This window comes from Primulina eburnea, chromosome 5 (assembly GCF_022965805.1).
Source record: "Primulina eburnea isolate SZY01 chromosome 5, ASM2296580v1, whole genome shotgun sequence".
Lineage (NCBI taxonomy): Eukaryota > Viridiplantae > Streptophyta > Magnoliopsida > Lamiales > Gesneriaceae > Primulina > Primulina eburnea.
This window is the reverse complement of record NC_133105.1, coordinates 12,410,641-12,424,754: the sequence shown is the minus strand read 5'-3', so window position 1 is coordinate 12,424,754 and position 14,114 is coordinate 12,410,641. Positions and strand designations below refer to the sequence as shown.

Sequence of the window (14,114 nt, the reverse complement as noted above, 5' to 3'; positions counted from 1 at the left end):
ACTTTATTATTTGTTGGGATTTAAGGGGATCCTACCCCCGAACTTTGATTTGAATTAATTCACATTTTGATTGTTGCGTTATTCTTGATTATACTATTGTTTTATCGTGTTGTTAGAGTGTAGCTAACTGTAACAACGCTTTTATATGGCGAGTGAGTTCGAGAGAATAACTTGTGATAGGAACGAGTAGTATAATCCGTGGATTTACAATTTACATAGATATATATAATTGGATACGCGCCGATAATCATAGTCCGGTAGGACGAAAACTAGGGGATTTCATAGATCGACATGCGATTCACTTTTGATAAATAATTAAAGACATTTAATTACTTCACTGAGTAGAATTAGTTTGGCATAACTCGAGAGAGTGTGTTCAATTGAATAAGAAATCATGTCGGAAGCATATAATCATTATCGAACGAATTAATTAATTAACGAGAGGTAGGTGAACCGATATTCCCAACAAATTCATTTCTCATTGAATTTTTAATCAACCATTTTAGATATTAGATTTCATTAATCAATTCTTGAAAAATTTCATTTGCATGTTTATTTGATCATAGTAGTAATAATCAATCAACAAATTTTCGTTGCTAAATATTTAATAATTGAAAATAATCATTGTCAAATACAGTCTTCAGTGGAACGATATTCGTACTCATGTACATTATACTATTACTTGACACCGTGCACTTGCGATTAATTTTTGAGCATACAAAATCATATTTTTATAGAGGATTCCACAGTGCAAGTTTTGCTCAATCAAGTTTTTGGCGCCGTTGTCGGGGACTCTTAATTCACAATTTTATTTTTAGTTATTTTCTTTAGCATTGTTTCATTTTTATTAAATTAACACTCCATATTCTATTACAAATATTTCTTCCAGTGCATACCAAAGTCACTTGACGTGGAGCTTGAGCAGTTCGACCATGAAATTGAAAGGACTTTCCGTAGGAGAAGACAACAACAGAGACTGAAAGAACTGATGGAGAGGCACGAGAACGATCATGAGGAGGAACATCGTGAAGATAGACATGTTGAGATGCCGCGCCGCATACCAATGTTGGAGTATGCCCAACCTTCTTTGGATGGAGCACGCCCCAGCATTGTGAGGCCTATTGTGCGGGCAAACCACTTTGAAATCAAACCAGCTATAATTCAAATGATTCAAAACACAGTCCAGTTTGGAGGATCTGCAGTAGATGACCCCAACATACACATCGCAAATTTTCTCGAAATTTGCGATACTTTTAAATTTAACGAAGTTTCTGATGATATTGTTAGACTGCATTTATTTCCTTTCTCCTTACGTGATAAAGCTAAAGCATGGTTAAATTGTTTGCCTGTAGGTTCGATCACCACAGGGGAGGATATGGCGAAGGCGTTTCTCATCAAATACTTTCTTCCGTCTAAGACCATGAAGCTGCGGGCAGACATCACCACTTTTTGCTCAGTTTGAGCAGGAATTTTTATATGAGACATGGGAGCGATTCAAGGATCTATTACGAAGATGCCTTCGTCACGAATTGCCACTTGAGTTAGTTGTTCAAACCTTTTATTATGACTTGCTTACTCCTAATCGTACTATGATAGATGCTGCTGCGTGTGGAAACCTCTTGAGAAAAACTGCTGAGGAAGGATACGAGTTGTTGGAGGAGATGGCTGCTAGCAGCTATCATCCTCAATCTGAAAGGAATAACCAGCGAAGAAGTGCAGGAGTTCACCAGGTAACTGACCTTTCCGCTATTACTGCACAACTTGATGTCTTGAACAGGAAACTGGACGGGTTGAATATGGGTGGCACGGCTATGCGTCCAAGAGATATTTTGTGAAAAATGTGGAGGAGAACATTATGTTAAGGACTGTCAAGATGGAAATCCTTTTTATGTGCCAGAAGGGGCACCAATGAATCAAGTGGGAGTCCAAAACCGTCCAAGGAATGATCCGTACTCCAACATATATAATCATGGATGGAGGAAACATCCCAACTTCTCTTGGGGTGGTCAAAACAGCCACAATCGACCACAAGGAGGACAATCATATGGGAAACAACCGATGTACAGATATGATCCTCCTAGAGAAGAGAAGTCCAATTTGGAGCAGATGATGTCTAAGTTCATCTCATCTGCCGAAACTAGACTCCAAAATCAAGATGCTTCGATAAAGGGCTAGAAAATCAGATTGGACAGCTAGCAAAGATGATATCAATTAGAGAGCCGGGCACCTTGCCAAATAACACCGAGACCAATCCAAAAGAGCAAGTGAAGGCCATTGAGTTGAAGAGTGGAAAAATTTTAGAGTCGAGAGAAAAAGAAAAAAATCAAGTGCCGGATGAACTGACTGAGACATCAAAAGGTAAGTCTTCTAACTCTACATCAGCACACATTGCACAATATAAAATTGTTATACCTTCCCCTTTTCCTGAAACACTGAAAAAAGCAAAACTTGATGCACAATTCGGTAAGTTTCTTGAGGTATTTAAAAAATTGCATATCGATATTCCTTTTGCGGATGCTTTGATGCAAATGCCTAGTTATGCTAAATTTTTGAAGGACATATAGCTAATAAGAGGAAGTTGGAGGATCACATGACGGTGAACTTAACTGAAAATTACTCTGCTTTGGTGCAAAACAAAATCCCTCCGAAACTAAAAGATCCAGTGAGTTTTTCTATTCCTTGCATGATTGGGGATGTTGTTTTTCACAAAGCTTTGTGTGATCTTGGTGCAAGTATTAATCTTATGCCTTTATCTATATTCAGGAAACTCGGATTAGGAGAGCCTAAGCCAACCAGGATGTCTTTACAACTAGCTGATAGATCTGTCAAGTATCCACAAAGAGTGATTGAGGATGTGCTAGTGAAAGTGGACAAATTTATTTTTCCTGCAGATTTCGTGGTGCTCGACATGGAGGATATGGAGATGCCTTTGATTTTGGGGAGACCGTTCCTTGCAACTGGCAAGGCCCTGATTGATGTTCAAGAAGGGAAGTTGAGATTGAGAGTGGGGGAGGAAGAGATTACATTTGATGTTTTTAATGCACTTTAAGCATACACTGCATTCTGATAGTTATAGAATTGATGCTTTTGATGCTCTTGTGTCTAACTATGTGCAGATGCACTTAGGGACCCTTTGGAAGCCACTCTCACTACCGAATTGAGATAAGATGAATTGGATGCAGAGAAATCCGAAATAGCGGCACACCTCAATGCTAACCAGCCCTGGAAGAGGCCAACAAGGATGAGATTAGAGGACTTGGGAGATCGAAGAGACTTGATCCCTCAGAAGTCAAGCCTGGAGGAGCCACCGACGCTTGAGCTAAAACCACTGCCTCCACACCTAAAGTACGAATACCTATGTGAGAATAACAATTTACCTGTCATTATTTCTTCTTCTTTGACAGATGTAATGGAGGAAAAATTGCTGGAAGTCTTAAAAGCACACACAAGTGCATTTGCATGGAAAGTGGTGGATATCAAAGGGATCAATCCATCAGTCTGCATGCACAAGATATTGATGGAAGACAAATACTCACCTCTTGTGCAACCTCAGAGAAGATTGAATCCAAAGATTCAAGAGGTAGTAAAAGCAGAAACTATCAAACTCCTTGATGCAGGTATTATCTATCCTATATCTGATAGTGCATGGGTCAGTCATGTTCAATGTGTGCCGAAAAAGTTGGGATTACTGTCATCACTAATGAAAAAAATGAATTAATACCCACTAGGACAGTTACGGGATGGCGTGTGTGCATTGACTATAGGAAATTAAATGATGCTACCCGTAAAGATCACTTTTCACTGCCCTTTATTGATCAAATGTTAGAGAGGTTAGCGGTTCATGAGTTTTACTGTTTTCTAGATGGGTATTCGGGGTATAACCAAATCATGATTGCGCATGGGGACCAAGAGAAAACCATTTTCACGTGTCCTTATGGCACTTTTGCTTTTAGAAGGATGCCTTTTGGCTTGTGTAATATCCCTGCCACTTTTCAACAATGCATGACCCCTATATTTCATGACATGATAGAAACTTTCCTTGAGATATTTATGGATGACTTCTCGATTTTTGGCTCTTCTTTTGATGACTGTTTGCAGAACTTGAAAGTGGTGTTGATGAGATGCGAGGAGACAAATTTGGTCCTGAATTGGGAAAAGTGTCATTTTATGGTACAAGAAGGCATAGTGTTGGGGCACAAGATATCACCGCATGGGATAGAGGTGGATAATGCAAAAGTGGATGTTATCAAGAACTTACCACCTCCAACATCCATAAAAAAAGTTAGAAGTTTTCTAGGCCACGCCGGTTTTTATCGGCGTTTCATCAAAATTTTTTCTAAAATTGCAAAACTATCTTCCCTACTTATGAAAGATGTGCCTTTTGATTTTAATTCTGACTGTTTACAGGCATACGATGATTTGAAGGAGCGCTTGGTAACGGCTCCTGTCTTGGTGGCACCAGATTGGGACCTACCATTCGAGATCATGTGCGATACCAGTGATACTGTGGTGGGGGCTGTGCTTGGCCAGCGTCAAAACAATGTATTTCATACAATTTACTACGCAAGTAAGACCCTTGATGAGACTCAAGTGAATTATGCAACAACTGAAAAGGACTTACTTGCAGTAGTAAGACCCTTGATGAGACTCATTCGTACCTTGTTTTGTCCAAAGTAATTGTTTACACAGATCACTCTGCATTAAATATTAACTTGCTAAAAAAGATGCAAAGCCACGCCTACTTAGGTGGATTTTATTGTTGCAAGAATTTGATTTAGAAATAAAAGATAAGAAGGGTGTCGAGAATGTATTAGCGAATCACTTGTCTAGGTTGGAGCTGATTAGTAATGACTGTGTAGATCATGCTATAAATGATTGGTTTCCTGATGAGCAGCTATTTAAGGTGAGACACTGTCCTTGGTATGCAAATTTTGTTAATTTTCTTTTTACAGGCACACCACCACTCAATCTATCTGTAATGCCCGAGAATTTAATTACCGTAATCTGAAATGATTTGGATATGATTACTGTAATCGGAGATTAATCCGGAATGATTTATTGAATTAATCAAGATGATTATAGACGGAACGGATCAAACTAGAACACATGAGAAAGGTGTAAATGTGTGTGCCAAGAAAGAGCCCCGCGCACATGCGCTGTATGGATTGGCGCACATGCGCGGAGCTGGCCGAGGCTTGCGCGCACATGCGCGAGATAATGCGCGGCAAGGCCAGAACCCGTGGCGCATATGCGCGAAGATGTTGGCGCATATGCACGGAAGGGCCAGTAGGGGTGGCGCATATGCGCGGAAGTAATGGCGCATATGCGCGAGGAGGACTTTCGTCGAGACAGTAGGTCTCGCGCATATGCGCGAGTAGTGACCGCGCATATGCGCGAGACGTGTTGCACAAAGGTTGTGCCATTTGCTTTGCATGCACGGAAGGTATGTATATATATATATATATTGGCATGCAATTCTTCAGAATTGGAAGGAGAAAATCGAGGGTTTAGGGAAAGCTTTGTTCTTTTCTTTAGAAATTGATTTATGAGCAAATCGTTTATCTGAATTGGAATCCGACTTCAGTTCTGAACTCCTCTCGCTACGAGCTACACAAGGACGTAAGTTTTATTACGTTTAGACAAGATTTGAATTTATGATGTTGTTAGAATTGAATATGATTCAGATATGGTGTTTCTGCTACCGTAGATATTGTAGAATCGAAGTCAGATTTAGAAATAGACTGGTTATGGCATTGTTATGAATGTTAGAGTTGATTTGATTGAGATTGCTATCAGAATTATGCTGTTATTCATTTTACAAGGTACAGATACTGAAGTTATAGATTGTACTGAGATTTATTAGGAATTCTGGTAGTGTAATTGTGATGTTAAGACTGACGGGATTACAAGACTGTAGTGTTATGCCGTCTAAACATCAGTTGGTACAGATTGATCCGATTCAGTATTGGTTTTTGTTATCTCGTGATATTGTTGATGTGATCAGATTTTGTACTGAATTGGGTATTGATCAGAACAGATTGTGTTTTGAGCTACACATTGATACAGTGTATCTGTTATTGTCATTTCAGATCAGATATGGACAAATTCGACTTCGAGACGTCGTCTTCATCAGATCAGGAAGACAAAGGTATAATTCATGTGATATTCGGGAAGAACAACTCAATTGAGATCGCGTTGAGTTGCCCACTAAATCACATACTATACTCTTGTTATGTTTTTATATGATTATGCTATGATTATAAATTGTTATTCATGCATTAAGATAGGACAGTCTGGAGATCAGGCAGACTCTAGACGTTCGGCGATATCTCAGCTCTGGGGAAGATCACCGCCCCTTTGTAGATGCGGATACAGATCAGGCCGAAGTCTAGGAATAAGACGTACAGCACCTCGATTGGTAGGGTAGGTGACAGCCAGTGACGTCTTATTCACCCCGGGATCCCTAGAGTTACAGATCGAGTCGAGTCTAGACATGGTTTGATTAGGACTGCATGCTTATATAGATGTGGCTCCTAGATCATGGGACCCATCGTTATTGCTTCCAGTTGTGCTAGCATGTTTTTATGATTTAGATTGGTTATATGCATGTTAGCTGATTTGAAGTGCATGCTTGTTGTGATTAGATTTCATAGCTTATGAAATCTAATGTTTTGATTTTATTCATGACAGCATGTTTTATGAATTATTTTATGTATATACATGTTTACCATGTTTTATACTGGGATTTATTTCTCACCGGAGTTATCCGGCTGTTGTCTTGTTTTGTATGTGTGCATGACAACAGGAGGGGCTGGTTCGGGGTCAAGATGATGATGAGAGAAGACGAGTTAGCGTGGTGATTCCGGACTTGTAGCAGATTTGGTTTATTACTTGAATTTAGTAATTGAACCTTAGACTTAGGTTGTACAGTATTGTACTATTCTACTGAACTGTAGTTGTTATACAGAAATGTATATATTGTTTAGATTCCATTACCTTCCGCAGTTTTTATTTAAAACGAAAATTTTTTTAGACCCTGTTTTATCTTAATTGATAATTAAATCCCAAAGATGATTAGCGTCCGGGTCCCCACAACAGGTGGTATCAGAGCTGTGATAGCTCTTTTAGAGCTATAGACTCCTTAGCAATAGATATCGTAGAAGTTAGTTCCTTTAGAGGTTAGATCTTTTAGCTATAGATCTTTTAGCGATAGATCATTTAAATTGAGATAGTCAGAGTTAATAGATTTTTTTAGACTGACTTAGATTAAAATAGAAGAGAATGAGCGGGGTAGATGAATTTTCTTTCCTTGCAGGTGTGTGCTAGCATGAGATTGCTTATGATGTTGATTTACATTGTAATGCTAGCATGAGATTATGTGTTACTGATTTTAGATACATGCTTACCTGATTATATGATTTGAATTGGTATTATGTGTTCTTAAATATGAATCAGATCGGATTCATGATCAACAGTAAGATGATCATGATCAGAAAAGATTAGAACAGAATTGTAGTATTGGGTTACTAATGTTGTGGTAATCAGATGTACCTCCCCGAAGGATTTTGGAAACAGGCAGTACTTCGTATGAGCAGCCATATATACCAGAACCGCAGATAGATGTGTCAACGACTCCGATGGAAACCAAGTTGGCAGAATTTCAGTTATTTCAGCCACCGATTCTGAGTGGTACAGAGACGCCTGAAACGTGTCAGCACTGGGTTGAGGACATAGAGATATTGTTTGATCTACTGGATTGTACAGATGACCAAAGAGTTAAATTGGTATTTCACCAATTACAAGAGGCTGCCAGAAGTTGGTGGATTACAATCAAAAGAGTATTAGCACTACGTGGTACTGTGATCACGTGGGAAGTCTTCAAGACTGAATTCTATCAAAGATTTTTCTCCGCCTCGTACCGAGAAGACAAGAAAGCAGAATTTGAGAATTTAAGTCAAGGTCAATTGAATATTGATGATTATGCTGCTAAATTTTCTACTCTGTTGCGTTTTGCTCCTCATATGGCTAGGGATGATGAAGCTGTAGTGAATCAATTCATTAGAGGATTGAATTCGGAGATAGTTGCATTCATGAATCTACAGCGACCCTATCACTTTGCTGATGTCTTGAGTAAAGCAAAGAGAGCAGAAGAGAGTCTGATTCGACAATTAACGAGGTTGTGTGTGAAGCAACCCCAGACATCACAATCCCCTTCGAGATTTGAACGTGGCAGCACGAGTGGAAAGCAAGATTTGCTGAAAGCTCGGAAGAAACAGTTCAAGAAGTTAGGCAGTGGTTCCTCCAGTTCCAGTGGTTCCAGTCCGAGTTATACTGGAGTTTATTGCGCTAGGTGTGGAGGGAGACATCCCACCGATCAATGCCAGGGAGTGACTGGTAGATGCAATATCTGCGGACAGCATGGGCATTTTGCTAGAGTGTGTCCTCAGAAGGGTTCCCAAAGATTCCGGGGAACAGGACCATCGGGTGGCAATGCGTGAAAAACAGACCCAGTAGTTACAACAGGTACCATTCTTTATGATTATATTGCATACGTATCGATATACACTAATGCATTCTTTATGAGTATCTGTGAATGAATAGTATGGAGATATGCTGTATCTGTTGGGTCTAGGTAAACTGTAGTATTGATTCCTTGACTGTTGAGGAATATGTTGATATCAGAAATTTCTGTGACATATTATATACTACAGTTAGATAAGAATGAGATGGGGTTGGATTATGATGTACTTGTATTATCGGATTTGGATTGCATTATTGATATGAATATGCTGAACAAGTACCGAAATATTGTAGCAGATTTGGTTTATTACTTGAATTTAGTAATTGAACCTTAGACTTAGGTTGTACAGTATTGTACTATTCTACTGAACTGTAGTTGTTATACAGAAATGTATATATTGTTTAGATTCCATTACCTTCCGCAGTTTTTATTTAAAACGAAAATTTTTTTAGACCCTGTTTTATCTTAATTGATAATTAAATCCCAAAGATGATTAGCGTCCGGGTCCCCATAACAGGTGGTATCAGAGTGGTTTGTGGAAAATACAGTAGTCCCGAACGGTGATCAGAATTTTCAGACCTGTATTTTGTTGATCAAATCAATATAACATCGATATGATTTTGCGTTTTCTATGGGTTTGGTTATTGTGTGATATCAGAATGTTGCAGAATTGTTTCCAGCTTTTGATATGGATAGTCAGAGCCGAATACCAGGTAGGTATTTCTTATTTATTTTATATTATTAACTGATTTTGTACAGCATAGTTCGACTCTGAAATCTCAGGTATGTCAGAAATGCACAGTAAGGGATTTAGTTTCATTCAGATGGTTCAGAATGTATGATATTCGAACAGATAGTGTTGGTATAGACAGATGAGATCAGTTGGGACAGCAATTTATGTTGTACGGTTGGTAAAAATGGTACTGATATGTCTGAATAGCTAACAAAAGAAGTCAGAAAGCTAGGAATTAGAAGATTATTACCGACTTAGTATATTCCTGAATAGAAATGGGAGTACATTTCTATTACTTTTGTGATAAAATTACCGCTATTTGCTCCAGATAGAGATATGAGATGATTGGGATTGATAGATTGTTCAATCTATATCTAGTAGGTTGTATAAGAAGATGTACCAACAAAACTAGAAGACAGAGATCACTGTCAAAGAAATAATCAGATTGATGTGATTGTGATGAAGTTTGCACTTATGGTAGGTTATATCATAAGCTGTTTCTCTCAGACTTGTTACAGATTGACAGGTAGTCAGCATGTAGTAGTCAGACATTGAAAGATAGTGATAAAACTCTAATACTGGATGTTAGCACTAGTAATCTGAAGGAATAGATATAAGAAACCAATGTCAGATGATGACGATTGGTATTTGAAACCAATGATGAAATATGTCCTTAATTGGAATAAACAGATGGGATAACAACTACAGGTGGTATTGTTTTGTTACACCCTACAAGTTGGTATATACGGATGTTGTATAGCCAGTAATATGGGATTGATTCGGCTAGAATGAGTTTGGATGGTAAACTCTGTTATATGTTTATTCTGATAGATGTGGATTGATTGTTGGTGAGTTCGGGGATGAACTCAGATCTAAGAGGGGGAGAAATGTAATGCCCGAGAATTTAATTACCGTAATCTGAAATGATTTGGATATGATTACTGTAATCGGAGATTAATCCGGAATGATTTATTGAATTAATCAAGATGATTATAGACGGAACGGATCGGACTAGAACACATGAGAAAGGTGTAAATGTGTGTGCCAAGAAAGAGCCCCGCGCACATGTGTTGTATGGATTGGCGCACATGCGCGGAGCTGGCCGAGGCTGGCGCGCACATGAGCGGCAAGGCCAGAACCCGTGGCGCATATGCGCGAAGATGTTGGCGCATATGCGCGGAAGGGCCAGTAGGGGTGGCGCATATGCGCGGAAGTAATGGCGCATATGCGCGAGGAGGACTTTCGCCGAGACAGTAGGTCTCGCGCATATGCGCGAGTAGTGACCGCGCATATGCGCGAGACGTGTTGCACAAAGGTTGTGCCATTTGCTTTGCATGCACGGAAGGTATGTATATATATATATTGGCATGCAATTCTTCAGAATGGGAAGGAGAAAATCGAGGGTTTAGGGAAAGCTTTGTTCTTTTCTTTAGAAATTGATTTATGAGCAAATCGTTTATCTGAATTGGAATCCGACTTCAGTTCTGAACTCCTCTCGCTACGAGCTACACAAGGACGTAAGTTTTATTACGTTTAGACAAGATTTGAATTTATGATGTTGTTAGAATTGAATATGATTCAGATATGGTGTTTCTGCTACCGTAGATATTGTAGAATCGAAGTCAGATTTAGAAATAGACTGGTTATGGCATTGTTATGAATGTTAGAGTTGATTTGATTGAGATTGCTATCAGAATTATGTTGTTATTCATTTTACAAGGTACAGATACTGAAGTTATAGATTGTACTGAGATTTATTAGGAATTCTGGTAGTGTAATTGTGATGTTAAGACTGACGGGATTACAAGACTGTAGTGTTATGCCGTCTAAACATCAGTTGGTACAGATTGATCCGATTCAGTATTGGTTTTTGTTATCTCGTGATATTGTTGATGTGATCAGATTTTGTACTGAATTGGGTATTGATCAGAACAGATTGTGTTTTGAGCTACACATTGATACAGTGTATCTGTTATTGTCATTTCAGATCAGATATGGACAAATTCGACTTCGAGACGTCGTCTTCATCAGATCAGGAAGACAAAGGTATAATTCATGTGATATTCGGGAAGAACAACTCAATTGAGATCGCATTGAGTTGCCCACTAAATCACATACTATACTCTTGTTATGTTTTTATATGATTATGCTATGATTATAAATTGTTATTCATGCATTAAGATAGGACAGTCTGGAGATCAGGCAGACTCTAGACGTTCGGCGATATCTCAGCTCTGGGGAAGATCACCGTCCCTTTGTAGATGCGGATACAGATCAGGCCGAAGTCTAGGAATAAGACGTACAGCACCTCGATTGGTAGGGTAGGTGACAGCCAGTGACGTCTTATTCACCCCGGGATCCCTAGAGTTACAGATCGAGTCGAGTCTAGACATGGTTTGATTAGGACTGCATGCTTATATAGATGTGGCTCCTAGATCATGGGACCCATCGTTATTGCTTCCAGTTGTGCTAGCATGTTTTTATGATTTAGATTGGTTATATGCATGTTAGCTGATTTGAAGTGCATGCTTGTTGTGATTAGATTTCATAGCTTATGAAATCTAATGTTTTGATTTTATTCATGACATCATGTTTTATGAATTATTTTATGTATATACATGTTTACCATGTTTTATACTGGGATTTATTTCTCACCGGAGTTATCCGGCTGTTGTCTTGTTTTGTATGTGTGCATGACAACAGGAGGGGCTGGTTCGGGGTCAAGATGATGATGAGAGAAGACGAGTTAGCGTGGTGATTCCGGACTTGTAGCAGATTTGGTTTATTACTTGAATTTAGTAATTGAACCTTAGACTTAGGTTGTACAGTATTGTACTATTCTACTGAACTGTAGTTGTTATACATAAATGTATATATTGTTTAGATTCCATTACCTTCCGCAGTTTTTATTTAAAACGAAAATTTTTTTAGACCCTGTTTTATCTTAATTGATAATTAAATCCCAAAGATGATTAGCGTCCGGGTCCCCACACTATCGTTTCATCAACGTAAGAAATTCTTTTCTGACGTGAAACATTATTTTTGGGAGGAACCATTTTTGTTTAAGATCTGTGCAGATTCTATGATCAGAAGGTGTGTTGCAGAGGAGGAGTTTGGTCAAATACTTAACCATTGCCATGACCGTGAGATAGGTGGTCATTTTGGGCCAACGAAGACGGCATCCAAGGTACTTGAATGTGGCTTTTATTGGCCAACCCTCTTTAAAGATGCTCGTTCTATGTGCTTACCTGTGATAAATGCCAGCGGATATGTAACATCTCTAACCGTCATGAAATGTCATTAAATAATATTCTTGAGTGTGGGGTTTTTGATGTATGGGGGATACATTTCATGGGACCGTTTCCCAGTTCATTTACGAAAAAATATATCTTGGTTGCAGTTGATTATGTATCTAAGTGGGTAGAGGCAGAAGCGTATGCCTCTAATGATGCTCAAGTGTTCCTGAAATTTTTAAAGAAAAATATTTTTAACAGGTTTGGGACACCAAGAGCAATCATTAGTGATGGTGGCACCCATTTTTGCAACAAATTATTTGAAAAACTTTTGAGCAAATATGGTGTCACACACAAGGTCTCTACCCCATATCACCCCAAACGAGTGGTCAAGTGGAAGTGTCTAACCGAGAAATCAAGCGGATTTTAGAAAAAGTGGTAGGTGTCAGTCGAAAAGATTGGTCTGTAAGGTTAGATGATGCCCTTTGGGCATATAGGACTTCGTTCAAAACACATATAGACGCTACACCATATAGGTTACTGTTTGGTAAAGCATGTCATCTACCTGTAGAGTTATAGAATCGGGCATATTGGGCAACAAAAGCACTAAACCTTAACTTTACTACGTGAACGATGCCTGCTTCAATTGGACCAGTTGGAGGAATTTAGGAATCTGGCATATGATCTCGCACTATCGTACAAGGAAAAGACAAAGAGGGCTCATGACAGGCGAATCATTGAAAGAGAATTCAAGGAAGGTGAAAATGTCCTGCTCTACAACTTCCGGTTGTGACTGTTTCCCAGAAAATTGAAGTCGTGATGGTCTGGTCCATTCGTGATTTCCAAAGTTTACCCATCGGGAGCTGTAGAATTGCAAGATGGAAAGGATGAGACATTTATGGTCAATGCCCAGCGAATGAAGCACTACATGAGTGGCACAGTCGAGCCACAACTTGGAATCACTCGGTTCCAAGATAATCCGAACTGAAGCTGACCGACAGTCCTGCTCTCGACTATAAATTGAGAACTAACTCGTTTTCCCCTATCATGCATTTAATTCGATTTTTAGTTTATGTTCTTATTATTTTATTTTAAAAAAAGAAAGAGTGAAAGCCGTGAATCTTCCGCCCGGGCGGACATTTACATCTACCCGGGCGCGCTTTTTCTCAACCAAATTTTAAAAAAAAAATCCGTGAAGCTTCCGCCCGGGCAGGCGGACATTTACATCCGCCCGAGCGCGCAGATTTTCCAATTTTTTTTAAAAAAGCCTTGAAGCTTCCGCCCAAGTGCAAATTCACATCCGCCCAGGCGCGCCCTTTTCAAAATTTTTTTTAAAGCCGATAGTTATTCGCCCGGGCGGAAAATTATGTCTGCACGGGCGGATCGCACAGATTTAAAAATATGCAACTTTCTTTTCTTCTTCCCCACTCGAAACCTAGCCGCCACCTTCGAATTTTTTCGCCCATCCTCTCTCAATCTCGCTCAATTCTCTTGTCTTGAGTCAATTTCAGCTACAATTAAGTGTCACCACCTTTACTAAACATCAATGCATTAATTTTCCGGTCACCACGTTGTTTCCGGCCACCTCTGAAAAACTCCGGCCACCTCTGCGCTTCTTTCCGCCGCC

General features: G+C 39.2%; 1 non-coding gene across 1 annotated transcript; it reads right to left on the bottom strand.

Moving 5' to 3' along the window:
• Positions 1-1,424: 1,424 nt before the first annotated feature.
• On the bottom strand, positions 1,425-1,531 carry LOC140833221 (small nucleolar RNA R71). The gene has a single exon (XR_012118353.1). It is a non-coding gene; the product is annotated as a small nucleolar RNA R71 (small nucleolar RNA).
• Positions 1,532-14,114: the final 12,583 nt, after the last annotated feature.